This window comes from Hemicordylus capensis, chromosome 1 (genome assembly GCF_027244095.1).
Source record: "Hemicordylus capensis ecotype Gifberg chromosome 1, rHemCap1.1.pri, whole genome shotgun sequence".
Classification (NCBI taxonomy): domain Eukaryota; kingdom Metazoa; phylum Chordata; class Lepidosauria; order Squamata; family Cordylidae; genus Hemicordylus; species Hemicordylus capensis.
Genome location: NC_069657.1, coordinates 305,231,105 through 305,257,062, shown reverse-complemented (window position 1 = coordinate 305,257,062; position 25,958 = coordinate 305,231,105). Strand labels below are relative to the sequence as shown.

The following is a 25,958-nucleotide window of genomic DNA, read 5'->3' as shown; positions in this document are numbered from 1 at the left end:
GCCAACCTCCCCCTGCTGGGCCATCCTGAGCTGGACATGGAGGAATAGTGAGTCATGGTCACCTTCGCCTGCTGCACCACCACCACTCTCAGCTCACCCCACCCTGGCCAACCTCAAAACCATCTGTGTCACAGTCTACTCATTAGTGCTGCTGACATATCAGAGATGCATGCACCCCATTGCCATGGTCTGGGATGATGATGCACTGGTGTCCTGAGGCCCAGCACCAATTGGGGGTCAAGGTGGAACAGGCAGGTTTGATTTTTTGTGTTAGTGTTGTTGGCTTTCCCCTACAAGCAGCGCGTGCATGCGCGCGCGCACACACAGACACACAGACACACACACCACCCTCCACCATGGCCCATGATGAGTAGGTGGACTGGTGCCCTGACATGTGTCAGGCAGGCAGGCTGTCAGCCGGGGTCCCGCCAGTCTGAGGCCATCGCTTTTATATAATCCAGACATGAAGGGCAAAAAGAAAGTTCTTCTCAAGGAAGCTTGTGATTATTTCCTAAGTTTTTCCAGCACTGATTATAATATGCTTGCTGTGCTATTGCTTGTTGCTTTGATTGTCTGGTTTTGTTGGATCTCCTATGGACAAAGGCAGAACTTGAGTGCTTGCCTTCCTTCCTTCCTTCCTTGAGGAGTTGTGGTTTTGTCTGTTTCTGAGATGGTATTGTGGCGAGAAATGGAAAGTGGCAGATCAGCTCTCTCTACTGAGTGTAATATTTTTTTGGTGATTGTTGTGAGATGAGCTCCATGTCTTTCCTTGGAACTAACTTGTGCTTCACTCAGTTCTCTGGTCTACTTTGCAATCTGCATTAGGTGTGTGCATGAACCAAAAACTGCGGTTTGGCTTGAATCAAATTTGAGCCGAACTGCATGCTGCCAAACCAATTTGGTGAAACTGACAGGCTGGTCCAATCAATTTGACCAAACTAGTTCGGCAGTTTGGGCAGCTAATACTTGTAAAGGGGAATTCAGCCAGAATTTGCTTTTGCAGTTAAAGGGGTGGGGACTAGGAATCATAGGAATACTAAGGGATGGCTGGGCAGGGGCAGCAAGAGGTTCTTACCTGGCTGGTGCAGCTGCCATCACCACCGACTGCCCTACCCAGCATGGCCCTAAGCCTTTTTAGGAAGTCTCCTGCATGGATGTGTGGAGGCCATTTGCATGCTGTCCATGCATGCGTGGACGCCATTTGCGTGGCCATGCAATTTGCTACTAGGGTTAGTGTTGACCTACTGACCCAGAAGAAAAAAAACCCCAAATTTATTTAAAATAGCCTGATTGCCCAACTGTTTTGCAGATTGGGTGATAGGTAGCACCCATCATGCTCTACTACCCGACCCACTCTGAGCTACCCATGTGGAATAATGGGGTGATTTGTAGTCCCCATTATTACCTATGGGTGAACTGATTTGAACCGGTTCGAATTGGTTCATCAAACAGAACAGACCAGCCAGTCAGTTCAACTAACCAGTTTGTAAACGCGCAGCCTGGTTCAAATTCGGTTTGAATTCAGACCAAACCATGGAAAGTGGTTCCTCACACACCCCTACTGATGAGTGCTCAAAAGCTATGCATACTGTTCCTTTGGACATAATACACAGATCAGTGCTCATAATAAATAAGAGTACTGAGTGACACATCTGTAATGTGTGATAGCTTGTACAAGAGAGCATCATGCTGCAAGAAAACTAGAGGTTGATTAGCAACCATTTCTAATCTACTTTACAAAAGGAGAAACGCTTATGAGATCACCATGTTGTGTGGGTGTCTGTGTGTCCCCCTCTAATACCTTTTATGTTTATAAGCCTTCTCTGTAGTTAGTCACACATGGGCTATGGCATGTGCTCAGCCTTTAAAAGAGCCCTTAAGACACATTTTTTTAGGCTGGGTTTTAGTAATCTTTGAATGTTTTAAATTGTTTAAATTGTTGTTTTAACTGTTTGTTTTATTTTGTTTTTATTGTATTCATCTTTGTGAACTGCCTAGAGCCTTTGGAGTCAGGAAGGATATGAAATAAATAAACACAGATCAAATTCACAGAACATAGGAAAGGGTCTTAGAGGATCCCAAGGGGATCCCCCCCATATGCCATATTGGTTCAAGATGGCAGCCACTCAATGTATAGGCAACACCCCTTTATAACCCATGTTATAAAGTCAGATACAAATCACATTCACACTGGGAGGAAATCTTAGGTTAGAGTAACTATCTTTTTTAAAAATTAATTGTTTATTAAAGAATTTTCATAAACCAAACACCACCATGCATAATATAGTAACTATCCCCACCCCAGGGGGGGAAAGAGAGATAAACATTAACTAAACAAATAAATAAAGTATACTAACAATACGAAAAAGAACTCTTCCATTAATCATATGCTATCTGTGTACTATTATAACCCAAATAAGTCCAAAATGTTTTCCCATAGTTACATAATTTTGGAAGATCTGTCCATTTTCCTGAAGCAAACTTCCTCTCTGTCTGCAAGCTTCACCATATCTGCCAACCAGTCATCCAACTGGGGTCTAACTTGGCTTTTCCATTGTTGCAGAATTAGTTGCTTTGCAATCTATAGAACTCTCCCAATCCATTCCCTTTGAGCTGGGAAACCTTTAATCTAAAAAAATTAGACCTAGAACAACTGCAGTTTTAGGTTTAAAGGGAACAGCTAAAATCAAATTCATTCTGTTACCTCATTCCAAAATTGGTGTATAGCTGCACACTCCCCCAAAAGGTGAAGCAACTGTGCTGAAATATAAGTGACCGGCTCAAAGTGAGCCAGTGAGTTTCATGGGTGAATGAGGATTTGAACACAGGTCTCCCTGGTCCTAGTCCAACACTCTAACTGCTACACCACATAATGCTTTCAACTGAATATAGTGAAACATACACTGTACGACAACATATTACAAATACAGCCCAAACAATCTATATATTTAATTCTCTTAGCTGGTATGCATGTCCTCCTGGATTTGGTGGCAGAACTCTCGCGACACATTGCGAGAGTTCCGGCCTTGGGTGAGAGTTGAGGGAAAAGAAAAAATGGAGGCGGCGGGGGGCTGCAAAATAGCCAGATGAGGTGGCGGTGGTTAGCAGGTTGAGTAGATCAGAATTGTGTTTGTAAGGTTTAAATCTATGTTTTGAATTATTATATAGCAAGGGTTAATTATATAGTTGGTGATTCACGAGGAGGTGTGAGCGGGAAGTCCATATTTGTTTAATGTGTTGTGTATGATTATTGTTAAAATAAATAAAAATTTAATTTTTTTAAAAAAAAGATGAGGTGGCGGTGGGACAGCCTGGCCTGGCTTGGCCTGTGTAAGGAGGCTGGCCGCTCGGCTGGCCGGGTGAGGAGGAGACGGCGACAGCCCGGCCTGGCTGAAAGGAGCAGGAGGCAGCAGTGGGACGGCCAGACAGGTGAGGGGAGAGGAGGAGAGCAGGGGAGAGGGCAAGGGGGTGGGGAAGCGAGTGGGGCAGCCTGTGTTGAGAGTGGGGTGGGGGGAGGGGAGGGGGCAAGAGAGTGGGGCAGGGGGGAGGGGGAAGAGAGGGGGGAGGGGCAGGGGGGGAGGCAAGAGAGAGTGGGACGGGGGGGGGGGGAACAGCCGGCCCCAAAGAGTGCACAGATGCTCTGTGCGAGTTGGCTAGTTATATATAAATGTGCTATACAGGGTTGGGTCATATCTCAGATGCACTGCAAGCAATGGCCGGGTTCAGACGCAGCATGGAGCCATGGATCCAATGGACCCACAGCTCCACACCCCACTCATACATTGGGGAGAGGCAGGGAAGCTGGCTGTACAGGCTTCCTTCTTGACAGGACAGCCCACATAGCCAATTGGGCTGGAGTGTGGGCAGAACTTCCTCCCTCAACTTGGGTCCCTTCAGGCCCAATGTTCGAATGTAGTGCACTGCTGCTGGCACTGCTAAACCAGAGTTAAGGGTGGCAAAACTCCACTCGATTTCCACTCGCTAGCACCACTAAACTGGAATTAAGGGCAGCAAAACTCCACTGTGAGGGACTTCGTGGTTTCCCTCGCAAAACTCCATTGACTTAAGGTAGAGTGGAGTCTGGTGAAGGAAACCACAGGTCCCTTTTTGCCCTTTTGGGCTGAAGTTTGCCAGGTTCAGACATGCAGCTTCACAAATCAGAAGTGAAGGGACCTCATTTCCCAGTACGTCCAAACTCAGCCAGTGACTAAGATTAGGAGTAACAAAGTGTGTGTAAGTAGCATTCTGACCGCACAACCCTTTGTGTCACCTGAAAATATGTACTTGAGGGCTTCTTGATCTTCAGGGGCATATTTTTGGATGGCACAGAGCAGTTCCTTTGGAAGAGGTAATTGAAACCTGTCCCACTCCCTCGCACCAATTACAAATGCATTAAATCAAAAAAGTCAAAATGTAAGACAAGAATTACTGCTATGAATGAGATAGTAGCAAAAGTTTAAAATATGGGTTTGGTTTTGCTATGCAATCCACTTTGTTATTATTTCCTTAGATTTTACAAGTACTTTCTATATCGGACGAGTTCACTCCCAGCAGCAAAGTAAGATCAAAGACCTGCATATCAGCGGGTATTTATAAATAAGTACCCTACATTAGCCAGATGTTTTTGCAACTCCTGACATTCCGCTCGAGTTTCTGCACGAGCTTTGCACTCGCCCCTTTCGTTTCCGCCGAAAACATTTCCTCGTACCGCCGCAGTGGTAGTGGTGGCGGCGGCTGCTTTTCTCTCGAGGTTTTTCCCAGCTGTTCGACCACATTAGACTACCGCAACCGCCCGGAACGGAGATGGAAGAAGGTAGAAAAAGACGGAGAAAGAAAGGCCGAGACGGGAAGACCGAACCTTCTCTTTTCTTTTCTATTGGCTCGTGCCCACGGGACTCTGGGGATTCCCGGCATTTCATTGGCTAAGGTTCCTCCCTTCCCCTTGAGCTAATTGGAGGAGCCTGAGCGTGGAGGGGATGGAATCCCGTCAAGGCGCGGTGGGGGGCGATGAGTGAGTGCGCGCAAGGTTGGAGTTGCTTGCCTTATGGATCTGCATTTATTCCCCGCCGGTCACCTGCAGGTGGGGCGGTTTAGCACCGAGTATGTGTGCATGCGTGCCTGTGCTGGGGGAGGAAAGTGAAAGAGGGAAAGGGAGAGGGGTGGTGGTGCTGCTGCTGTTGGACTTTTCCTTCCTTTGCCGCGCGCGCAGGGCTTCCTCTGGAGGGGCTTTGCAGCTGCACTGAGGGAGCTGCAGCTGTCGGGGGTGGGGGTAGAAAAGCAAGAGAAACAAAGAACATGGCGAGGCGTTGCAAGTAGAGAAAGAGAGAGAGAAGAGGTGGAGTCTGAGGTGACGGGAACTTAGTCCCTTCCCGCCCCGTGGGAGGAAAGGAAGGAGAGGACTTTGAGGAGAGGGCAGCAATGCTGAGCTGCTTTTGCTCCTAGAGGAGGACAAGGAGGAAGAAAGAGAGTTTTGTTTGGGCAGTTTGTTCCGCCGCCACGGGCTGTGCTCCGTTGAGGCTCCTACACGGTGCGAAAGGCGCTCGACCGACTCGAAGTCGCCGCGCTGCTCCCTTCTGACAGAGCGGGGCGAGTAAGTGGAGCTGGAGCCAAGCAAGGTGGACGAGCTTGCTCACTCCAGAAGTCGCCACTAGGGCAGCGCAAGTCGGGGATGCGGGGGGGGGGGGAGGGCTCCACCGCTCCTTCCCTCCTCGCCCGGGATCTGAGGGGCGCGCGCGGGCTCCCGGAACTTTGCCGCAGGTGGAAGGAGGGCGAAGTAGATGCCTCTGCCGCTGTTTTCTCTCTTCATCGCGCGGGAGGCCTCTTGCTTTGTCGGGGATGCTCTAGGGAGACCAGGACGTAGTTGCCCTGCCTGCGCTTCTTGCTCTTGCTGCGCCCGGCACTCCGGTGGAATGGTTTGGGCTGGAAAAACCGGGGTGATCGCCTGCAGCTTTTCCTTGCAGTAAGGGCTGTTGCATCCATGCCTTGCAGCGGAGGGTTGTTGGGGGAGAAGCAATGTTCGGGAGCTACCCAGTTCTTGACAAGATTCTGTTGGCGTGCCTGTGGTGGGGAGCAGCCTCGGCCTCGTCCCTCTTTTCTTCAACCCATAACTTCTGACGGGCTTGGAATAGACGTCGCTTTACTTCTGATCGTCCTCCTACCGTGTGTCAAAAATAGCAGTGCGGATAGCGGTGGTGGAGGGGAGAGCCGGCAGAGAGTCCAGAAGGATTAGCAGGGACTGAAGCCGATGCCTGGTTCCAGAGTAGCCGATCTAGTGGAATGGGCCGAACTGGCGCTAGTAGAACTTTTGTTGGGTTTATTTTTAGAGGGGGCGAGCGGGGGGCGTTTCTTTCAATATGGTGACATAACAGAGGAGGCTCTGCAGGTGCAGCAACAGGTAGTTGTAATGAGTGAGTAGGCTGGTGGGTAGTACGCGGTCACCCTTTCCCATTTGGACATATATCTGCAAATCAGTAGGATCGGTTAGTAGTTGTGCTGGGAAGTCTGCTGTGCAAGACTTCCGTGTGTGTGTACGTACAGTATTGATAAGCATCCCACTAAAATGTTTGGAGCTTACCTGCAAGTAACTGTGCGTAGTATTGCAGCCTAAGGGGAGTTCTACGGTGAGCTCTTTTCCTGGCACTAGAGGTGCCAGCGGAATCCTAAATATCCCCTGAGCTTCTGGGTTGAGGGATAGGTGTGGTTAGATGCAACAGGAAGGGCTAACTGGAATGGCTACAGATGAAGAGGTTATTATATGCTTTGTGTTCTAGTGTGTTGAAAATGAGCATTCAGATAAGCTGAAGCATGTTAGAATCTTCTAGGTTACCTCTTTATTCTTACAGTACTTAAACTGGTTGTTTGACAGAGGGTCTTGTATAGTATAAAAGAGTAAACATTTGACATGCAACTTAAAATAAGCATTATATTCTTGTTTTGTTTCCTGTTCTCCAGAGAGCAAGGTTATCTGTGAATCTTTTTTAAACTTCAACATTAGGAAGAACTTTTAATACAACCTCATGGATTAGTTGGCCTTCGAAGTCACGTTTTATGAGTTTTCAGCCCTCAGAGGCCACTCAAGTTCATTATTCACATTGAGAGTTTACAGTCTGTCCTTGGAAAATCATATAAATGGTCTTCTGAACCATTTATCCATCTTGACAAGGTACTGTTGCAGAACCATTCTTCCTAACGACAGTATCTGCTAAAAACTTCTATTTTTTTCTTTTAATATACTGCCATAGTTCCAGTCTGTTCCTCCCCCCCTCACAGTTTTAGATTGTTATTTTTAGAACAACTTTGCCAGCAGAAACAGATAATTGCTTGCTGTTGCAAGCAATTAACTATAATAGAAAAATCCTGGTTGGTATTTGGGGAGCATGTTACATGACTTGGGGAATAAACAAGGTGCCTAACTTCTGGTGCAGAAGATGCATGACTGACTTAGAAAGTGTGGGATACAAATTAAACACTTCCTGAGTGATTGGCTTAACTAAGACCAAAATATATCTCTGGTTGTGTCTTTTTGTTCAAAGTGTTAAGAAGTTCCGCAATGTGCTTTCCAAAATATGTGACCAGGGGTACAGTCAACACATTTTCACACTAAAGTACTAATTTTCTGAAAAGCCCAAATGAATAGAATCTTTCAACGTCCCCCCCCCATGGGGTGTGTGTGTTAGAATAACACAGAAAGAGTTGTCTTGCTCTACTTGATTAAGCACAGCTAATAAGACAGCTTAGCAGCATTCTAGACAGTAGTTTAAATACTTATTACTCTTTTGCAGAAAACAGTGGCTAGCTATTCTGTATGCACACAAATCCTAGTGTGTATGGAACTTAAATGTAATACTAGCATTGCAGAGTTTGAGGATGCCATTATACACTGACCAAACTTCAGAAGACTTTCTCCCCCCCACCCGCCTCAAATGTGTTGACATTTAATTGACCTTTGAAGGCTCATTCTGTTAATCATACGCAAAGCACTAAAGCTATGGTTGACTGATCTGGTGTTCTTCCATTTAGTCATGTTCAGCATATAAATTCTCTAGCATAATTGCTACTTATTGAGTAAGTTTCTTTTCTGAAAATGAGACTTGCTTTGCCTTGGGCAGTTCACTTGCAGATTTCTGATTCAAAATGTTTTTCCTGTCAGTTGGTGTAGGGTGTGGTTTCTAGTTAGGAAGGCACTGGAAATTCTTGTCAGCTTAAACAGCTTTTTAATGCTTTCTGAGCCAGTTTGCAATGACTAGAAAGGTAACCTTGAACAAATGAATGTCATCTGTCTTGTATAAATTAAAACATGCATTCTAAAATAACACTTGAACTATAATCTCTAAAACTGATGTTCATGGCAGACCTATTTCTGCATGCTAAAACAGGCTAATGTTAACATCATGAATAAAACCAGTTGGGAAATAGATCTATGACAGTTAAAACACCTGCTTGGAGCACCAAGGCTATTTGGGATTGACTTGCCAAAAGTGCATGTGCACACGTGTGCACGCACATGCACACTCTTGTAGATCAATGAGTATTTGCAGGGCAGCTGCTGAAGCAGTTAACTTTGTATTTAGTTGTGTTGTGAAGACATAACTTTTAACAAAGACTCTAGTTTTTACTATGTAATCATATATGGAACTCATGTTATTGCTTAGAACAAGAGTCCTTCCTGAATGTATGCCTTTTTATTTTCTAATGGAACCTTCAAAAAATGCTGGCCAGTTAGTGACTGGATTATTAAGGAACATAATGCAGGCAGATTCAATTTCTTGTTTGACCGTGTAGCTGAAAACAGAAAGAGGCTGGTCTTATGTGAATCGGTAAATGGAACCTTAGGAGAAATGGGTTGGATTTCTAAATACCTTTTGCTCAAGCTGAGAGGCAATTTCCCAAACTGTATTTCTGTTTAACTGGGGCTCTACCCAGGCCCCAGGGTAATAGCTGAATGTAAACATGTGCGTACAGAGCTAGAGACTCATGGTCCCAAGATGATGGATATCTTCTAGATACCTTGCAACTTGATCTTACAACTTAATGCTCAACACACAAGTGCGTAGAATAATTGTGCAACCAGGATGGTTAAGTGTTTAGATGTGTCTTCTCAACTGTTGCCACTCCACATCTCTGCATCTCTCAAAACTTGCAGCTTAAACTTGCTTGCCTACTAAGTTCAGTGCTGAGCTCACTCTGATGATAAGATCCTGGTGGATTAGACCAAAGGACTAGTCTTGATTCCTGCTTCCCATGGTGGCCAGCCAGATGCCTCTGGGAAGTCCCAGAAGCCATCATGTAGGCAAATAGTCCTGCCCAACTGTGGTTCCTAGCAGCTGGTATTTAGAAGCATACTGCCTCTGAACTTGGGCTGAAGGTAACATGTAGCCATCTTAGAAGTTTAAATAAGGATTCTATGAAGCAGGAAATGACTTGATTATCAAGCTAGAGGTTGTCGGTTCGAATCCTTACTAGTATGTTTCCCAGACTATGGGAAACATCTATATTGGGCAGCAGCGAAATAGGAAAATGCTGAAAGGTATAATCTGAAACTACGTGGGAGATGGCAATGGTACCCCCCCCCCCAATTCTACCAGAGACAACTACAGGGCTCTGTGGTCACCAGGAGTCTAAACCGGCTCAACGGCACACTTTTTACCTTTACCTTTTTTATGAAGCGCTCTTACAGGCTGTGTAATACAACACTACCAGCTTCAAGCCATATTGAAAAGCTTTTGCCATCTCTTTTTTAGCCCCATCTGTGACTGAGCCATACTCAAACTCACCCTGAATGTCCATGCGGTTTATTTTTTGAACAGTCAGACGTTATGGCCCCTTTAAAACCATTGTGTTCTGTCAGTGTTAGTAATTACTGAGCTGATGTGGCTAGGTGGTACCAAAAACCATGCCAGTGCAACATGTAAATGCATGAATGTGCAGCTATTGCTGCAATGATGTTTTGAAGATAAGGGTGTCTGATATTACCAGAACTGAGAACTTTACTTGGATTGAAGGTGTAATTGGAAATTGGCCTTCTAACTGTTTTATATATGTGTAACAGAATAAGCTGAGCAGGATGAAATGCTACCAAATACATATTTGAATAAGGGAACTTTCACTGCCCTTATTCTGAGTTAAAGTTTGTTTGTTTCTGCAAGTAATTTTAGGAGTAGACTTACAATTAATACAGGACAAATCTCTAGGGGTAACACTCCATCAGCTTGCTGAAAGCATGAGAACATATTTGTATTGACTGTAATGGTGCATTCACAACTGAATGTAATTTGTGCTATTTTTATTCAGAAATCTGTTTACATACCTGCTGCATCCTGTGGAAGCATATGTTTACCCCAGTAACCCATCGTGTGGATAACTAAGAAACAATCTGTGTTGCAGTAATACTTACGTTTATTGTTGTAACCACAGGCCAGAACAGTAATACTTAGTTATTTGGAGGTCCCTGTTGAATGTTGTTGTGAAGCAAACTTGCTCAACTTAGGCCCCACAACTGTTTTTGGACTATAACTCCCACGATCCCCAGCCACAGTGGCCATTACCCAGGGAATATGGGAGTTGTAGACCCAGGAGGGCCAAAGTTGAGCAGCCCTGTAACCCTTTATTTGGCTTTGAAGCTGTGAGGTGGTTTTCTTGTGGAGATATGGGTAGTTACACATGGGAGGGTCTGGGAGGGTCTTGATGGAAGCAGTGGGCCTGTCTCGCTCATCCCTCTCACAAGTACATTGCAAGAATCGGTGCTTAGCTTTTGCCTTGATAGTACTGATGGTGATTGAGAGAAGTTGTTTTGGCAGGTGTTCTCGTTTCTTAATGTCTCTTCAATGGGACCTGTAAATCCCTGCTTTCTTGTTTTATCTTGTGTTCCTATCCTGGGACAGGAATAAGCATTTCCAGTTGAACAGTTGGATCTTTGCTTGTCTCTTGAAGTTGCTAACATGTCTGTCTGTGGAGGTGGTAATGTGTACACATACAAACAGTGGACAGAACTTGGAATCTCTGAACTGGCAGTAGGTTCAGGATAGATGAGAGTACTACTTCAAACAGTGCATGATTCATGTATGGAATTTGCTGCCAACCTAGAGGGCTTCTCTTTCCAGGTGTAACTTGGCACATTACATGGGAGAAGCAACATCCTATAGCCAGCAGCATTCCAGGACATTCTTATGCTTAACTTAATAAGCATGTGACCTAGCAACTGGAATGTTGACACTATTATAATTTCAAGGCCATGTACTTCAAAGTCTGTTAATATTATACCTTTACGTATCTAACATTTTAGATCAGTGGAAAACACTGGCCAAGTTTAAAATACCCACATGCAAAAAGCCTCTTACAAGATACAAAGCAACGTAGTTCAGCCATAAACATATGTTGAGAGCAAAATGGCTGGCGATTGGAGAATGCCTACAGTAAGATTATTCAGTTTTGTTATTAAATGGGAAGAACTTCCCATATTTCATATTCATAGGTACGCATGTGTGTGTGTTCATATAGGTTCCTAAAAATCTACTTCCAAATTCAGGGGTTCTAGTTGAAGTAAGTCTCCCTAAAACAACTTAGTTCTGTAAAGAGCTAATTATCTGGAGTTCCCCTTTCTAGGTTCCCCAGGCAGGTGCTCACAGAAACAACTGCCCTCATGGTTATGGTGTTTCCCTATTTACACAAAAATTGCCCTTTCTGTAAGCAACGATGAGGAGGGTGAATGGCGTACTAGGGGCAGGACTTCTGACAAGCCTTCAACATTTCTAAGCATGTACAGGCATTTCTTGTTTGAATAGGGCTATGTGGTAAGCGTGAAGAGATTCTTTCTGTGATTGGAATACTGGGGCACCCTAGTCTTCTAATGGAAACAATGTCTTGATACTTATAACATTTGTCTCTGCAGACAGCTGTTGTAAGCGTGTTCAACACGGAATTGAGGGTTTTGCATACGTCAGATGAAGTGGGACATCAGACCGTGTTCTCTGCATGCTGGACAGGGGTACATCTTCCCTGTGTTTAAACATCTGAAGAGGGCTGTAATTACCAGGTGATAGGAGTAATTTTAGAATGTGCTAAGTGTAAGGCTAGGATTACTGTGAAAGGCACCACACCCTTCTAGAAAAAGGCACTATATATAATGTGGGAGCTGCTTATCTCTATATGGAGTTCCCTTGAACTTTAGGAAATGCCTTGAGTCTTGGGATTGTCTCTTCATAACTTTTGTTATGAAGACAATCTTGTGGCATTCCGTATTTGTATTTCACTAAAGTAATTGAGTGCTATTGAAACATTGGATCTGTTTATACACTGTTATGCATGTACAGTATTTGTACACGTTTGTGTACAGTTATTCACACTGTGCATATTGCTGCATGTGAATTGAACATGATCTATACACTCCATTTCAGGGGTCTAGACCTTGGGCTCACTTTTAAAATAAACACATCTGCAGTCAGTCTCTGATGTGTGTCTGATGTATGAGTAGTTGTATTGTTGCCTTACAAATATGGTTTGTAGATTGGGAGCCAGCCTCAGACACATCCATGTTCTCCTCCCTTCTCTGGAGCAAATCTTCCCTTCCCTTGTCAGTTGAACATTGCGAGTGCACCAAAACTAATTATAGTTAATGCTAACCACACCAGGCTTCCTTTATGAATTGCTAACTTATTTCATACAAATGTTTCAAATTTGGATTTAAGCGGGAGCCATGGGTAATGTCAGTTCACTTGTATAGTACACTCGTTTATTTATTAGCTGCCTTTATTCAGTCAAAGCTGTCAGAACAGTGTAAACATAAATAATAAAGCAGAGCAGTAGATAGCTGTGGTTTTTCTCTCTCTCAACAGGCTGGGCAAATAAAAACTTGTTCACCTGCCTCTGACTGGAATACCGACATGGCACAAAGCATGTCTCTTGGGGGAGGGAATACAAAGATGGTACCACAACTGAAAAGGCTCTGTTGCTGGTAACTACCTAACTCATCTTATATGATGATGGGTGCAGTGTTCCCTCTAAGGTGTGCACACGCTCACAAGTTTTTTTAATGTCCGCTCAGTAAATTTTAGATCCCGCTCAGGTTGAATGAGGAAGGCCCCACTCTGAATGCATGTGCGTACACACTGCCTTGATACTGCTGCACAGAACAAAACTCATTCTGCACACAGATGAGAAAAATTAGAAAGAACACTGGATGGGTGGAACTCAGAGCAGGGCCTTGGAGGATGCTCTTATGTTCTAGATAGGTTCACCCTAGACAAGGAAACAATACTGTAGGTACTGGTCCCAAGCCATTTTTGGCCTTTTGGGTTAAAATTGGAAGTCTAAATTGTGCTCTGAAACCAGCTGAGAGTCAGCATAGCAGTTTCAGAACTAGAAATGTATATTCTGTATATCTGGTCCTGACTGATAAATGTGCAGCTGTATTTTGCATTAAGTATAGTTTCCCCAAATATTCTTCGGAATTAGCCCCATATACAGCACATGGCATAAATGAGATCTTACCAGTCCCTGACTGATGAAAAATTCATAGGGAACAAAGTGCAACCTTAAAAAATAAAAATAAAAACACCAAGCAAAATCTGTCAACATAGTAGTGTGGTAGACAACAATAACACTTTTAGCCTTGTTAGAGCAGTTAAACATGAGTTTCGTACTATGCCTGACTCCCAGTCCTTTGTTCATTCCAGAATTAGTGCAATCAGTCATTCAGAAAATCTTTACTACCTGTCTGAAAACAAGACCAAGATCCAAGGGGCATATCCAAGAATTTGTGGACACCCAATGCAATGTTTGTCTTTTAGTAGCATATTTGCAGGAGATTTCACAAACTGCTTTTAGGACTCCCCAGAGTTTCAAAAGCGGCTTACTGTAGAATGAGTGACTGTTCAGAGAAATGCAAGCCCAAGCCTATTTGGGGTGTGGAGTTGCATTCTGTGGCTCCTGGCCAGACTTCAGAGAGATTGGCAAGTATGATGGTGATATGTTGTAAATACTGAAGCATGGAAGTGATTTTAAAAGCAAATCCAGATTAAACTATAGCACTCTTTAAAAGCTTGTTATTCTGAGCCCGGTTTCAAGATGTTTTAAATTCTGACACTCGGTGTTTCAGATGGGAAAATGGAGTATAGTAACTCCTGAATAATACTATTGAACAACTTCATCTGGATGTTAGCCACATTATCTTATAACTGGTTTATTGCTCTTGGTGTCTTAATTTATACTTGTAAACTGTGGTGTGTGCATGCTAGCTGCAGGCCTTAATTCTAGTTACCTGATGCCAAATAAGTTGCCCTTCCCTAAGCTAAAGCGAATGTGTATATGACTGACAGCTTCGCAATCACTTGTTGGGAGTGGGTCCCCTTACACTTGAACACTCTCTCCTTGTCCAGTGTGTGGTGTGGTCAGTTTTTATAAGGAGTTTCCTACTGTTTGCTAAACTTTGATCCAGTAGTGATTTTGGCCTGTTGGTTCTAGATGTGGTCACACTTCCTCAGAAGGAACAAGTATACAGTCTGGGGGTGCTTTGGGATCCAAACCTCTCACTGGTGTCTCAGGTTGAGACAGTGGCCAGAGGTACTTTTTATCAGGTTTGGTTGACACACCACCTGCATCTGTTGCTTGAGATAAACTATCTCAGAACAGTGGTATGTTGGCTGGTAACCTCCAGACTTGACTACTGCAATGTACTCTATGTGGGGCTGCCTTTGTACGTAGTCTGGAAACTGCAGTTGGTACAGAATGAGGGAGCCAGGTTGGTTTTTGGGATATCTTGAAGAGACAATATTACTCCTATATTAAAAGAACTATTCTGGCTACCATTATGTTTCCAGACAAAATACAACGAGATGGTTATGACCTATAAAGCCCTAAACAGTTTAGACCCAGGGTATTTAAGAGAACATCTTCTTTGCCATGAGTCCCATCGCCCATTGTGATAATCTGGAGAGGTTCATCTGTAGTTGCCACCAGGTGGTCTGGGGCCTATGCAGGGATGGGCTGCCTTATTTGCTGTCCTGAGAGTCTGGAATGTGCTCCCTGCTGAAATAAGAACCTCCCCATCTCTGACAACTTATAAAAAGTCTGTAAAGACTTGTATTTCCACCCAAGCTTTTTAACTGGACTGTGGTTTTAAATTGTTCTAAGGACTTGATTTTTAATCAATTTGATGTTTTTGTAAACTGCCCAGAGAATGAAGTTTGGGATGGTCCATGAACTTGATAGATAGATAAATAGTGCTGAAAGGAGCTCCCTTGATAGCTGAATGTGTGATTAAAATATCATTTTATTTTTCTTAATATCTAGGCGTTTAATTCACACATCCAATGTTCCTATGATTTGTGGGTGCAGGACTGAAATTCAGATCTAAATACTGGATTCCAGCAAGTAAGATCCACGTCTGCTGGAGTATCCAGGCTGCTTTCCAGACGGCAAGCTTTAGCATAGGAGGAAGTACTGTAAGCTATGGAAGGATCATTTTCAAAATGTAAACAAAGAAAGAAACTGTTGCATATGTTGTGGTAGAGCTGGGACCATTGATATTCCCATCCATAATGCATTTTGATGATGATTGTTTGCAAGCGAGGACTGTTCATACCATGTACTCTGTGCCTTCCTCTTGCCCCATTTTGGGCCAATGGGGCTGCAGAGAGGGCAGGCACTCACTTTTGGGCAGGTAGCAAAGGATGACATGATGACTTACCCTCCCCTCCCCTCTTTCTAATCCACCCCCCCCCCGTTTGAATTTGTACAAGGCTGGCTGTCAGGGAAGGCGGTGCTCAGCTGCAGGTGCTGCAAGAATGGCATGGCATGGCCTTTCTCTCTCTGAGCTCAGGGTGGCTTACTCCCAAGTCAGCGCTCATTGCAATCCCAGTCTGCTGTGCCCATTTCCTTGGAAGTGGTTCTCCCAGAGCTTGGGGGGGGGGGTTACTCCCGAGTAAGCATGCCTAGGATTAAGAAGTGTGATTGGCATGCTCTGAGTTTGCAAAGATTAAATCCCTTGCTTATCGTTTCTGTGCCTGCAGAGGTCCAGGCCCGTAGCCAGCTGGTGGTATGGTGTGTACCTGCCACACCAAAAGATTATTTCCTCCCCAAATTCACTGACTGTTTTCATTAAACGTTTTATAACCTGCCTCCCCTGACTAATGCAGTCCCCCCGCCCTCCCAAAGTTTGAGGCTGGTTACAGGCCTGCAGTGGTCTGTCCCATGTTTCCAGATTTTTGAAAAAATACCATTTCCCTAAACAGCCTGGGACCCTCCACATGACATTTCGGGGGTGGGGGGAAGGAGCAAGCCTGCAAACCATTCTCAAAACTCAGAGAATGAGTTACTATTTCATGACACACATACACTTTAAGCCTGAAATGTCAAGATAAGATCCAAAAACAGGCTCCGGTTGTGCGAACGGCACCTTGTTTTTCCCATTTGCATGACAGTGTCAAAACCAGATCATATGAATGTACCTGAAGCCTATACATAGTGAAGCAATTTTAAGCTGGTGTTTGGAAAGCACCCAGGTACTCCTAAAACAGGTTAACTGGTTTAGTTTAACAAAGAATAAACATGGGTTAGATTGATCACTACACATTTTGATGCAAATTTAGCAAGTACTGCCTTTGTCATACTGTAATAAGGAAATTGTATGCACTATTGCTCCACTGTATCTACACTTATGGTTACTCTAGACTTTGGGACTACTTGTCAAGGCACATAGTGACCTGAATTACAGAACTAAGGTGTGCAAATGAGTAATGAAGCAAAGTTAGACAGAGGGGAGATACTCTTGCTTTGAGGAACCTCTCTGTGCCAAACATTAGACAGGAGGGCTGAGATGAAAGGCTGCATGTGAATTTTCATGAACATTTTTGGCAATGTCAGAGAGCCCCCTTTTTTCGAGGTTGGTGTGTTGGGACTTGGTCCTCACTCTGCATGAGCAGACATTTTTGCCACTTTTCTGCACAATCAATGATCTGCTGGCTAGGATCATCCATGTGACTCACTGCAGGAAGCATAGCCCTGTGTCTTAATTGGCTTGATTGCTCTTCATCAAACCAACTGAGATTTAGATTGCCCTTGATCATTTAACAAAATCTGTTTGGTTTCATAGCACAATGATGTTATATTTTTCATTAAATACTCTTTTAATAGTGTTAGCATTGTCTTAAAATTCTAAATTATTATGTGTTAACTTTTTCCTGATATTTATTTTGTTTTGTTGTAAACCCCACAGAGACATAAGAATAAATGTCAGTATAACATGTATAAAAATGTGTTAAATAAATATTGTCCATATGAATATGCCAGGACTCTCCATTTTATGCATCAGGCCCTGCTTCTGGCCTCGCCACTGACTGAGAGACATACAGCCTTCCTCAGCTTTGGAATACCCTTTCCACTGAGCTTTGCCACTCTCCCTCCATCTAGGTTCTTAAGAGACAATTGAAAATCCATCTTTTTAGAGAGGCTTTCTAGTTTGTTATTCTTAATTCTAGTAAGTTTTTAATCAATAATTTTTTATTTATTACTTACTTATTCTATTTCTATACCACCCTTCCAAAAAATGGCTTAGGGCGGTTTATATAAAATCTGATTTTTAACTGGCTTATATTGTTGTATTGTCTTTGTGAGCTGCCCCAAGCAGTATTGAACTGGAGGGACAGAATATAACACCACTTTTCTACTGAAAAGTTCTCAAGATGGTTACATTGAAGAATAAGATGATGGTTCCCTGTCCCCAAAGGGCTCACAATCTGAAAAGAGACACCAGCAACAGCCACTGGATAGATTTTTGAACAGGAACAGTTACTTTCTTCCATTTTAAATAAAATGGGAATCACCACTTGGAAAGGTGCCTCTCTCCCTACTTAGGGGCAAGGGGCAGACATCCAGTATTTGCTCCTTTCCCTCTCATCTATCCTTGGTACATTAAATTTGGAGGGGAACCATTTGCTTAAGAGTGTCTGTTACGAGAAATCTTGAGAGAACCAGTGTAGTATAGGAGCTAAAGTCTTGGATTTGATATGGGGAATCCAGGTTAATTGAGAAGTAAACGTGGTACATTTGAGCAAGTCATAAACAAAACTCTCAAGTTGTTTTTGGAGAAGTGGGGGCAGGATAAGCAAGCTGGCACTAATTAAAATTGTGAAAAATATAAAACATGGTGGATTGCAAGATACAAGAAAGAGTAATCCCCGATTTCTGCCTGATGACAAGCTTCTGTAGTCTGTCGTCTTTGTTTTCCCCTTTGTAAATTCGGTTAGGATCCAAAGGGGATCTTTGACTGCCACACACAAAAGCACTAGCCTAATGGATTTTTTACTTGCTGGGTTTTTTTAATGGCCTTTTCACAACATATTGCAAGCAGTTTTTGAAACTTTTATTTCAAAAACAATTTATCATGTGGCATGAGGGCTCGCTACTTGAGAAAAATGAATCTGAAGTTCTCTTGAGTTCCTACATTCTGTGATTGTTTGGATACTGTCCATGGTCTACAGAAAAATTAAAGCAAGTAGATAGATTTCTTCTAATTGGTTTCAATAGTCACATAGAAGAGTGGAGAAGTAAGGAGAGCACAAACTGTTAACTGCACAACTGACCTAACCGTAGAATGGATCTGTGTGAAAACATCTTTATAATATGCTCTGGACCAGGGGCGTAGCAAGGTTGGAGGGGGCCCAGAGACAAGATTTTAAAATGGGCCCCTCACTGATACATACACACACACACACACACACACAAAATATATAGTGCACTCACACTCACATCCCCATTATGAATACTGTGAATATCTAGTTCACATTGAATCTAGTTTTTTTACTCTCTGCTCCTGCCGATCTCCAAGAGACTCAACATAATTCATAGGGGGTGCAACACGGGCGGATGGGGAGTCATGTGATGTGTCTCTGGGGGGCCCCTCGAGGCAGTGGGGCCCCAAGATGACTGCCTCCCCTTGTCTAATGGTAGTTACGCCCCTGCTCTGGGCGCTAAGTTATGCTGCTTCTTGGATTTGCTTGTGTGTGTGTGTGAGTTGATTTTTTCTTTTTCATTTGGGGTGGGGGAATCTTAATAGATTGTTTTCCGTATTAAAAATATGGCGTTTGAAGACTCCTCCAGTTGAATTCAGAATGAATGCTTTTTCCTGTTCTGAAACATTTTGGTAATGTGCATGCTGAAACAGTATTCTAAACTTTGCATACTACATGCAACAAAGCAGGAAAACTCTGTATACTGTAATACTATTGTCCAGCACTGTGAAAATTGAAGCACTTTAGACATGACCTTGCTTTGACTTTGATACTGATATGATCTGTTGGATGGCTCTGAGGGAGCCATGCATATGGAAAGTGAAATGGTGTATTGTTGATACAATGTCCTTCATCTAATGAATTCAAGCAACCAATAACTTGCCCCGCCCCCCAACAACAACAAATTGAAGAGTGATAACATAGCTACAGATGAGCGAATCTTCAGTTTGTGACGAAGTATAACTGAACGACTATGATTGATCTGGGTAGAATGCTAGATCATGGTTGGGTGTGTGTAGGGGGGTGCTATCCCCAAATGTGCTTTGTAAAACTTCAGTGTTAATACCTGATGATGTTTTCTACTATTAATAATGTAAGAAGTGATGTGCTGACTTTGTGTCTGTAAGAAATATTCTGTTTGTGACGAACAGAATTGGGCACTGTGGTGAGAATCTCCAAAGCTAGCTTTGAAATCTGTTCTAAGCTAGAGAGAGAAAGTTGATCCTTGTCTGGAGTGGTACAGAGATGCCAAGTGCTAAGAATTCCTGGAATGCGCAGTGTTGAACGTTTGCTTTGTTCCCTTAGTGACTTGACCCACTGAGAAAATGTGGTTCCCCAGGAGGTTTTAATAGCTCAAAATTTAGTAGTGAATAAAAAGAACCAACCCCTAGTATGACTTAGCTTGTTTTCACCTGCTGACTCAAAAGATGAATTTTCTTAACCTTATTATGGAAAAATCTAACCTTGTGTTTTCAGAGGAGCGATTTATGTGGATTCTTCACATTTATCAGTTGTAGTAAATAACACTGCAAGTTCCTGCATTCCAAATAGCTATAATACTCCCACAAGCCTGCTTGCTATGTGGCAGTTTCATTGAAGACATGGCATGGGGGGGTGGGGGGAGACAACCCACAATCTTTCTGGTCTCCATTTTAACCAGCTGATTTACTGTAAGTAATTGCCTTTAATGATAAAATCTTTCGAAGCACCCATCATACAGGTGAATTTAGGTCTCTTTGGTTTCAGCCGAGTGTATGCAGCTCAGTGTTTGGCTTTCTTGATACTGTGAATTGGCAGCTGACAAGTATTAGGGGACTCAAGCCCCACCCCACCCCACACACACACACACACACACACACACACACACACACACAGAGGCATGTTCCTTTGCTAGCTAAGGATCTCCAGCCTTTGGAATGTAATAGATCTGGAAATAGGATGTGCTTCAGTTTTTTGTGGGCAGAACCAGTTTTATATTGGGGCAGGGTGGAGAGAGGCAGAGTCTGGGAGATAAAACTGGAGTTCAGTGTTGGGTGGCTTGCTGGGAATCTGATGCAAGATCAGTGGCTTATAGGATGCACAACATTATAGAAACATAATGCTGTACCCTGCAGACTCCTGGGGCAGCCCTGATATTCATAAGTGACAGTGCAAGCAGCACTACTGCAGCTTTCTCCATTGTTACCACTGAAGAAAACTGTGGTAGGGTAGCACTGTTTGTGCAACGACTTGTTCAGAGCAGCGTTGGGCTGCTGTGGACTCATTTCTGTAATGCTGCATATCATATAAAGCACTGACCTTGCATTACTGCCTCCCAGGGCTGTTGTGGACGCAGACGGCAGACCCGGCACTGCTCTGGATGAGCGGTTTTTATTATTTATTTATTTGATTTATATACTGCCCTTTCAAAAATGGCTATTGGTGGTTGCTTAACAACTGCTGCCACAGTTTCCCCCCCAGTTGCAACAATGGGGAAGACGGCAGTGGTGCTGCTTGTATTTTATTTTTATTTTATAAAATGAAAATTTTACAGACACAGCATAAGTCTCCAGTGTCCTCTAATTCAAAGGAAACTAAACTCTGTTTGGAGTTTCTGTTCGGAGACTTCTCACTGCCTTGGAAATGTGAAGCATTGAAAGTGAGACAGAAGGGGCATGAACTGAGCATTACACAAAGCTTCCTCATTCTTGTAACTTTTTTTTGTCTTTTCAGTGACCTTTATTCAGGTTTTCCCCCAGAGTGTGCTACTATAAACTCCTTTTTCCTGATAGGCATCAAACATCAGACTTGATTGAAAACTGGGCAAGTCATTAATTAAAACGCATGACTTCATTCACATTCAGGTAATGTTAAAGCTACTACTGTTACAGTGACTTAATTGATGTGATGTGGTTGAGGGTGTGAACTGGCCGGGCCCTGATTCACATGCCACATTGGTCAAGAAATCGCTGAATGGTCTTAGGCAAATCTTTATCTCCATCTCATCTGTAATATGGGATAATTCTTGCGTGCTATACAGGGTTCTGTTAAGGATTACTGATTATACTTTGAACCCTGGCATATTCTATAAATGCCAAATGCTTAGACTACCTTGCTGAATTGCTTAGTTATTCCTCTCCTCATGCCCTTACATGAGGAGAGGCACATATGTAGAACATCTATAGGAATATCACATAGTGGTTTTCAACAAGAGTTCTCAAAGTGGTTTGCATAGAAAACAAATGGTTCCCTTGTCTCAAAAAGGCTGACAATCTAAAAATCCATATTTTCCCATTCAGGAGAATGGGAGAACAGGGACATGTTGACAGGTACGAAAATCTAACACTTTAAATGTTGGCATACAGGCAGTACTAGCCAAAGGGTACTTTTTTAGATTAGTAAATCATAATAGCATTAACCATCTGTATTGGCTATTAAATCTGTAATTCCTAAGGTGCACTGTACATAGTATCGCTGCCTGTTGCATAACCTTAAGATCTTAAGGGAACAACTTTTTTGCAGTCCTCTGCAGCAGCAGTCTTTCCCTATGGTGTAGCCTACGGTAGGAGGAGGGTTTGAAACTGTCATCTTAGGCAGTCTTTCTGGATCTAGTCATTCAGTTTAACAATAAAGTAAAACAGCTAAGGAATGCATATTGCTGTTGACAGTGAGCGACTGTAAACATCCTCGACTGGAAGCTGTGAAGCACCAGATGGGGCTTTCAGTCGGATGTTTGCAGCTGCCAACTGCCATAGGCGTCAAACATTCAGAAATCTTTATAACATATTTTAATATTAAAAGATCTGTTCTAAAATTCAGAATGATCTCTGTTTCTGTTGAGTAGTAATCTCTGGTTGACCTAAAAGTGAACTTCATATGGATCAGTGCTTTGAGGAGAGCAGGATAAACAGCGCTTGTTAAGATATGGTGTAGTAATATGCAGAGGTATAGAAATAGCCATACATGAGGTGGACTCCAGAGTTATGCCACCTCAGCATGGCTCTGAATCCTAAGAGCTCCCCTTCTATGAGGTACTTCCACACATGTGAACCACAATGCGGGAAAGTGTTTTGTAATACCACCTCCCCCACCCCCCACATATTCTGCTTTTAGTAGCCTCTGGTGAAGGAGGAGTTGTATAGCTAGCTCTCTTGGTTCCTTCTCCTCCTTCTTCTAAATTGCTCAGCAGGCCATGTGTATTTCCTCACCCTTAATGAGACATCCCATTGCCTGTTCAGGGAGTACATCCCTGTTGCCATGACAGTTGAGTTAGTTACCAGCTCGTAACTGGGGCATTCTGGCTAGGGATGTGCATGAATAATGGTTCAAAGCGTGATTCGTAACTCATTCCCTGAACCTTTAAATAGGGAAGTGAAAATGGGTTCGGGGGTTTGGTTCAATGGTTGGGGGGGGGGGTGTTGGAATTGAACTGAAGCCCCCCCCCGGTTCTGTTCGGACCGAGACTGAACCCCCTGCCAGTTCATGGTTTTTTAAAAAAATTACAGAATATATTGATTTACCTCTAACCCCTTTGGGGGGCTTCCTAAAGGCTGTAGGGGGGGGGGTGTTCACGAAGGTTCCTCTTCCCCTGCCGGCCTCGGTAATCACTGCCGCAGCCCATTTTCGTGGCATTTAGTTTGGGCCTGCTTAAGTCGGCGCTGCAGCCATTTTTCCTGCTGCTGTTCATGCGCAAATGGCCTCTGCGAGGCCTGGCATGGCCCAGCTGTAGGCCAGCTGTAAAAATGGCCACCACGCATGTGCAAATGGCCTCTGCGAGGTCCTAGGCCATGCCAGGCCTCATAGAGGCCATTTGTGCATGTGTGGCGGCAGGCAAAATGGCCGCCGTGCCGGGTTACAGAGGCCCAAATGGGCCAAAAGTGCCACTAAAATAGGCTGCAGAAGTGATTACCGAGGCCGGCAGGGGGGAGGGGGAACCTTCGTGGATCACCCCCCCCCGCCCCCGCAGCCTTTAAGAAGCTCCCTGAAGGGGCTAGAGGTAAATCAATATTTTTTAATTTTTTTAAAAATTGTGAACTCCCCCTGGACCGAACCAGAGGGGTTCGAAGCAGGGCCGGACCGAACTGGTCCGGTCAGTTTCGAGTGCAGTTTGCACTTGAACCGAACTGGGCCAGCCAGTTCTGTGCACACCCCTACCTTTAAAATGGAGGAGAGCTGGTGCATACCTGCTCCTCTGCTGCTCACTGCCACATCCTGAATCGCAGCACTCCTCACTGCTGTCTTTGCGTGCCAGCTGCGCTCTCCCCAGATGCCCCTGCACGTTGCCAGCATGCTTTTGGCCTCCATGCATGGATGTGCATGAATCACACTTCGAATCGAGATTCATGCATATCACTAATTCTGTCCACCCTGTTGCAACTAGTACTGTGCTGCCTACCCTTTTTGCAGGGCTGGGGCCCTCCTGTGTCTGTTTCTGCTGGCCTTTCTATGGTTTGGGAAGAGCCCATGGAAAGTACATATATGGAAGATCAAAAAGCTCTGTCTGTGATCCAGCTTGCTCGATGGTCAGAAGACTGCGCTAGTTTTACTGGCCCTTTCTAGCGCTTTCCCCTTCAGTTTTTAAAAACTTATCTTCTGTTTAAGAATTGATTCTTGGCTGTAGCCCAAAGGGGTGCTATAGGAAATACCCACACTGAGCAGGGGGGTGGACTAGAAGACCTCTGAGGATCCTTCCAAGTGTGACACTCCAGACTTCTAGTAGTCTGGACTGACAGGCGCAAGATTGGTGTGAAAGAAGGTCAAAAGATCTTGAAGCAGCCAGGCAAACAAGAACCCCCTGCTGGTCTTGTGGTAGCAAGCATGACTTGTCCCCATAGTTAAGTAGGGTCTGTCCTGCTTGCATATGAATGGGAGACTTGATGTGTGAGTACTGCAAGATATTCCCTCAGGGGATGAAGCTGCTCTGGGAAGAGCAGAAGGTTTCAAGTTCCCTCCCTGGCTTCTCCAAAATAGGGCTGAGAGAGATTCCTGCCTGCAACCTTGGAGAACCCACTGCCAGTCTGTGAAGACAATACTGAACTAGATATACCAATGGTCTGACTCACTATATGGCAGTTTCCTATGTTCCTAACACACACACCCGCACTTGAAGGTAGTTGCCCTCCCTTTGGGTCACTTCAGCTCCAATAGAGAAGGAAAGAGCTGGGATGGGCAACCACCATTAGTACTGTGGTCCACTGTTCAGCACTAGTGGCAGATGTTCTCATCCACATTCTTCACCAGGCTGTGGTAGTTATCAGTGTTGAACACAGAGAAGGAAGGGAGCCCTACGGTACATGCCTTCTTTCCAGTCATAGATTCAGGAGCTCTAATGCTGGAAAGAGGAGAAAGAGATTGTCCTCTGCTGTGCATAAAGCCATGAGTGCAACATTTGTTTCTATGGCGCGCACACAGGGATTTTCAAGTTTTACATTACGAACTTGGCAGCGGCTGCTAAACAAAGGGCTTCCTTCAGTAGTGGTATCTTGCCTTTTTTATCTCACTTTCCATTAGGATTATGAGACCCAGTATATGTGTGCATGTCTGTGTCTGTATGTCCCTGTCAGTCTGTGTGCCCCCCGCTTCTGGTCAGCTTCTCAGTGTCTGAACCAATATGAACCAAATTGGGTATAGTTGTAGGGACACCTCAGTGGCATAGTTTGTGATGTTATCCACACCAATTCAAAATGACAAGCACATAAACGTGTGAGGTGCAAGTGGGCTAACTTGTGGATCACCTAACCAATTTGAACCAAATTCAATCCAGTTGTAGGGATAGTGAAAGGAAAGTAGGTAGGTTAGTTCTTACTAGAACATTTTTTCACCATCCCTACACTCCTCCTACAGTTTCAAATGCAAACACATGTGTATAGTAATCATGAAACTCCTGTGATTAGGATGCCAAGTAATTCCAAGTATGTGGTGGCTTGGACCCGTGTACTACTATGAAGGAGTGTGAGGTGAAGCCAAATACTCTTAACTGGACCAGCTGGTTTTAAAGGCAATGTGGCCTTTATAAATTCATTATCAGATAAAACTGGTTCAGGGTTAAATAAAATGGACATGGTTGCATATCTATGCGGATAGCTCACTGTTTGGTTGTCTTACTCTGAGAACAAAGGAGATAGTTTTGGCCTTGCTTAGAGAGTGGTTCAAAACCTCTCTGAGAGTCTGTGGTTGCTTTGATTTTCTTCATGTAGCTGCGGCTTGTCCTTTCCATCCATGCAGTCTGGATCTTGACTAGATCAGTCTGTGAAACATATATTTGATATTAATAATTTATTAAACATAGTACTTTAGGTGAGCAAAGCACTTGCAGTCTTGTCATCAATTCCTTTGTCATTTTGACAAGGCAGAGAGATCCGCTTTGATAATTTCTGTTTTGCAGTGTGTGAGCTGTGGTGAAGAGAAATGGGAATATGTATAGTAAATTCCTAGAAATGAGGCATGATGTCGCTGGCTGGGTGTTGTTTTTATCAT

General features: G+C 43.9%; 1 long non-coding RNA gene across 1 annotated transcript in view; it reads left to right on the top strand.

The window, feature by feature from the left end:
- Window positions 1–4,904: 4,904 nt before the first annotated feature.
- The window catches only part of LOC128340927 (uncharacterized), a 45,136-nt gene continuing 24,082 nt past the window's right edge, over window positions 4,905–25,958 (top strand). Inside the window, exon 1 of the long non-coding RNA XR_008314092.1 lies at window positions 4,905–5,080. This is a non-coding gene — a long non-coding RNA (uncharacterized LOC128340927). The remainder of the gene's footprint in view (window positions 5,081–25,958) is intronic.